Here is a 5,689-nt window from a genome sequence, read left to right as displayed (position 1 = left end):
TTTTGCCTTACTGGCCCTTTTGGTTCGGGTAACCCTGGTCCATTCATCTTCTGACTCAGAGGCACTGCTCCCAGAGGTTCCCGTCAGATCTTCCAGGTTTTCCCGGATTCTGCGAGCCTGGGAATGGCTGGCAGAATGTGGGGACCTGGTCTCCTGTTTCCTGTGGTGCTCAGAGGAGTCTTCAGATCCCTCCTTGCTGCCAGGATTTGATGGGTACCCCCCCCACTGACCTAACTGGGCAGAGGTTTTCAGGATGCCCTTAATGGGCCTACTCACCTGGGGTTCCCCATCAAATTGCACTGTGCTTGGGTGCCCATACCCGGATGCCCGCCCCTCCATTCCTGGGTGGTACTGGCCTATGAGCTCCATGCTTCTGGCTGGATAGTAATCTGCCATCCCTGTGGCCCTGTGCTCATGTGCGCCAGGGGACATGGGGGTGGCAGAGTCCAGGGACTGAGAGAGATAAAGGCCTCTGGTACTAGGGCTCCTGAGGTTATGCTCAGGAGTTTCCCTTTCCCAGCGAACCTGGTCTCCATCCGCCCCTGCTCCCTGTTGCAATGCAAGAGCCTGCATTTGTGCCTTCAGTTCCTCAGTTAAGGCCTTACTAGACTCTATCAGTCTCTCCTGCATCGCTACCTGTTGTTGGAGCCTATCATTGTGTTGACAGAGGGCCTCATTTTCCCTCTGTGCTTCCTGGTTGGTCCTGGAGAACTGGGCCAGTCTTTGCTGCAGGAGGTTTACCTCCTGAGTCCCATCCCTACTGGCCTGCTCCTTTCTTGCCAGAGCCTCTTCCACCCTTCTGGTGTGCTCTACCAAGTTCTGGTTTTCTTTTTGGAGGTCACCAAGCCCCTGGAGGGCCAGGTGATTTTCTTCAATTTCCTTTTTTAAGTGGCAGACTTCCTGGCCTAAAGTGTCTCTTTCCTGACTGAGAGCCTGCATCTGTGCTGCCAGGTCGTCCCTCTGCCGTTGGAAGGCACCAGCTTTCTGGCGCTCCTGATCAAACTCTGCCTGGGTATCCAGGTCTTTCAGAATCAGTTTATTGCTCTCTGCCTTCTCCCTATCTAGGTGGCTTTGCAGGGTGACTACCTGCTCAGCACATACCCTATTGAAATCTAACTGTTGCTCCAGCTTTTTCTGGCTCTGCAGTAGGGAGTCCAAACCTTCTTGGTACTCCTTCTGCAAGGCCAGAAATCTGGTATCCTGGTCAGCCTTTTCCTGTTGCAGTATATCCATGTCCTCTTTTATTTTAATGATATACTGCCTACTATCATTTTCTGACTCCTGGCTCCTCTGCAGCCTCTGCTCAGAAGAGTCCAGATCAGATTGGGCCTTCTGTAATGCCAGCAGTTGCCTACTCGCCAAATCTTGGCCTTCAGCACATTTGTCCTGCATGGCTCCCATATGTAAATATAAATATGCCGCTACCCTGGCAATCTTGTTGTGCTCATCCTTGGCCTTAGAGGATATATATAGTTCACTCAGGGCCACATGTAAGGGACCCTGATCTCTCCATATATCTGACCCTGTTTCCGTGACCTGTTGCGTGATGGCCTGCAACCAGACTGTTTGGTCCTGGTGAGTCCACTCACCTCTCACAAATAACTTATGTAAGAAGTGCTCTCTGGCTATTTTCATGTCTACTAAGGTCGTCATTCTAGAGATTGGTCTCTGTCCTGACTTACAGAAGTTTGTATTTTACTTTTGCAAAACAGACCTTTTCCTAAGAGCGTTCCTTTGAGGAGTGCTTTACAGCGTAACACAGCGTGGTGATCCGACCGGATATGTGTATCTGGTCAGCTGGCACGCTGTATTAATCTGCACAAATGGTAGATCTAACCCAAACGTCCGGCACGAGCCCCCAATTTGTAAGAGGATTCAATTCAGCACTACAGCCAAGTCAACGCCTAGTCTAGAATACTGAATGAAAACCCTTATTGATATATCTTTATGTCCAGTTCATGCGTTCTGGATGACTACCCCTATATAACACCCCTCTCTTGGAATCCTCCTGGACATACCACCGGTTCTAAAAACCTCTTAAAATGTGGGCAGAAAAATCACAAGAATTAGGGTATCATTTATAAAATTTTCACATGTCCGTACTATGAGTTATTCATCTTTTTAGAGTTATGTTCTGGCCCCAAAGGGGTGTGGTTTCCCCCCAGCACAAGGTGGAATTTCTGGTTTTTCCAGTTCTGCCAAGCCAGCTTGCTCTCACAGGCAGTGCCCCTCCCCTTTCCTTCCAGGAGGAAGCTCCATTTACGACTCCCGCCAATAAAACATTTGCCTGAGTCAGGACAGGGCTTTGTTCAGAGCTCCTGTATTCTGTGGGGGCTCCCCTTAATTCAATTATCAGAGAGATGGCATATCCTTAGTGTGGCCAGCAAAAGGCAGATAGGCCTGGGAATACAGCTGTGACTCAAGTTTCACTCCTGATGGGGGGTAGTTGCCAGGCAAAATTGGAATCTCTTTAAGCCAGTTTTTAGCTACATGTCATTTCTGTTCCCCAGTTTTCTGCATTCAAATACAACTAACAATTTTACATATGCAGCTAGAATGCTGATTCTAAGTTTAAAACTATGACATTTAAACAATTGCAACCTATGTGACACTCAGAAATAGGTCACTCATTTCTTTTAAACATTTAGATTTTTAGTGTCTTTCAGTCCACATTTACTTAAACTGCTGAAATCCACAGCTCAGCCAGTCTTGTTATAAACATTGTTTTGGGCTCTTCATCTTCCCAGATTTAGTATGCACACAAAATTTCCTTCTGCCAAATGTCTGCTGGTGTTCAGTGAACATTTTGCATATGTGCAAGGTTTAAAATGGGCATTTGAAGCTTGCATTCAGGGAAACCAGGGTGGTTTTTGAAGCGCTGTTTTGAGCTAACCGGCGCTACTGTTTTTCCTTTGGCAACCCATTTTGGTGTGCGCACAACTGCGCAGCTCTCCTGGATTCTGGGATGAAATGATGGGCGGCGACAGCGCATCCCCATCTTTACCCACTCCAATGATTTATTTTTGTTCTGGGGTAAAATGATGGGCAGCGACAGCTTAATCCCCACATTTACCCCGTCTAATGATTCCACATGGGTCAAAACCCTCCACAGGGGTTCATATGTTCTCTGTTATTCAGCAGGGTGTGTAATCAAAGACGTAACAGTAACAAATGAACAAATAAAACATGAAGAAAAATAATATACTAATAGTTCAGAAGAAACATTTTTGGTGGGATACTGGCAACCCTATCTCACAGTCTCTGCCACCCGATATCCGGTTATTACCAGGATATTACAGGCGGCGAAGTGACGGTAAATTCCCATTCTCATGGAGTCTGTTAGGACTCCATGGCATGGGATTACCTGAATCACCGGCACCAGGAGAACTGGTGCTGCCGATTCAGGCACTGATCAGTCAGTAGGGGCCTGATCTACCGGCATGTCATGCCTGCCGGGAGATCCGTGGCCCCCACTGGCAGACTTGTGTTCCAGACCTGCAAACACATAATTCTTTTTTTTTAAAAGAACATATTTGTTATCATGGATCTTTTTTTTAAATTATGTTTTTCTTGTTACTTTAAAGATGTTTCACTGGGGAAGCTAATGTCTTAAGAGAAGAGTCACAATCTTATAGTTGTCTATGACAATCGGACCAATCCTGCTGATGCTGGTGTATAACACTGTGTATAATATAGTAACTACTGAGTGTACATAGTTTTCTGTCTGACATTAAACCTCTGTATTTTCTGAAAAAGTGATCTATTTTGCATTAGTATCTCGGCATGCTAAAATGACATAATAATCAAGCAATGCCCAGCATAAATTGTCATAATTCTCATGCCACACAGTAAGGCTGGCCATGCCACATCATTTGGTTTTGAATTGCTGTGTTCTTCCAGTCGCCCTGTATCTACTGCTAAAATCCCGTTTTTCTTTCCAGCGCCCTGATGCCTGCGGGCTACCGGCGCGTAATAAGCACGCACATAACATAACATAACATTGGGATGAAGGTATCTGCTCTCCAGTTGACCAGTCTGAATAACAATCTGGCACTGCACTTAGTGGCTTGTTCCTTCTACATACAAAGCTGCTGCCTGGGCTCTGCGCGCCTTGGGGTTTCAGGGTAGTGAACATCTGTGCAGCCCTGGAAACACCATACACAGGCAGATCCATCCTTGCCCTTTTTCTTATACTCCCCATCCATTAAATGTGTTCCTCTGTGACTAAGGGATTGCAAACAGATTAAAAGCTATTAACTATAGCCTCTCCTGAAAGGGCTATGTGGGGGCGGGGAGAGACGTTGTATGGTACGTCCGAATCACATAGCTGGCAACTTGCTGCCAAAATTGTAATGTAATGTAAAGTGGTCTTTTAGAGCAACCTGCTGCCATTTGAATAGCACCCGTCTGCCATTTGTGTTGGCGTTGCTCTGGTTGGCTTTGTAAGAAAGAGGGGGAGGTCTTTGGTGGGATAGTGAGAGAGGCAGGTGTGAAACCTGTGGCGTTGATGGGTGCAAGTCAGAAGTACTCTGGCCATGAGTGCAAATCTACTTTCTATGGGTTTGGCGAAGACACTCAGAAGTGTGTTATCTGAAGGCGGGAGCCCAGGATTTGATGGACTAGAGTGCTTTGGATGTCTTTAGCAGCTTAGGTGAGGGAGTGCTATAGGGTTAACAAGGAGAGCTTAGTTACAGTTTGATTAGTGTTGATCTGCTAATGGCAATACCTGTGGTGTCTGTGGAGGACTTATGTGTGTATTGCAAGGTCATGGGAGATCTTAGAGGGAAGTACACATTATGAGGCAAAAAACATCACTACACTCCAACCACTGAACTCCTTAAAACAACAGGTCCTATTTCAGTCTATCATATTGTTTGTTTGTTTGTTTTATTATTTGTAATGCGCGAGCGTACCCGAGAGTATCAGGGCGCAGCCTTTACAAGAATATGCGAAGCTTGGTAATATTAATATGGCATATATCTCTCTCTCTTTCGCTCTCTCCCTCTATCTTTGTGTGTGTCTCTCTCTCTTTGAAAGAGGAACACGGTACTCCATCTGCAAAATTCTTTCTCCGTATCTCTTTCTCTCGCTCAAATAGATGCATTGTGTAGAAATGAAGATCTCCAGGAACTCAAGGTAGGGTTGACTGTATCTTTAATGTCCAGTTCCTGCACCTTCACCATACATTAGGATTGTGGGGGACACAAAAGACAGATAGGAGGGAGGAACACTGGGCTTGTCCCACACCCCACTGACACTCTCTTTCTCCTATAACCCAACGGTCCCCTGCAGAACCCCAAAGCCATACACATTCCACCAGTGATGACACCATCACATTCCACAGCTATGAAGCATGGAGCTCTGGAGCAGAAGCTCACATTACAACACTTCCCCCTCCCTCGGGGAAAACACCATAAAATGATCGAAGCAATATGACCAGCATACCACCCAAATCGCTGCAAAACCGGCACTAAACTACAGAACACGGCGCCGTCCATATCTGCAACTTAGCTCCCAAACCCAATGACAATCATCACAGACCTAACTAGACCATTTCAAAACGCCTGAACACCATGTCCATGCAATAACTCCCACACAATCACTCACACCCCCTCGATAGAACCCACGACAGACAAAAATAACAAAGAAAGCACCTCCACCGTCCCGAGCTGCCGCTCAGAACCTAGGA

This window comes from Ambystoma mexicanum, chromosome 8, assembly GCF_040938575.1.
Source record: "Ambystoma mexicanum isolate Mex_15411 chromosome 8, UKY_AmexF1_1, whole genome shotgun sequence".
Taxonomy (NCBI): Eukaryota; Metazoa; Chordata; class Amphibia; order Caudata; family Ambystomatidae; genus Ambystoma; species Ambystoma mexicanum.
The sequence above is the reverse complement of the archived record's forward strand: the minus strand, read 5'-3'. Positions refer to the sequence as shown.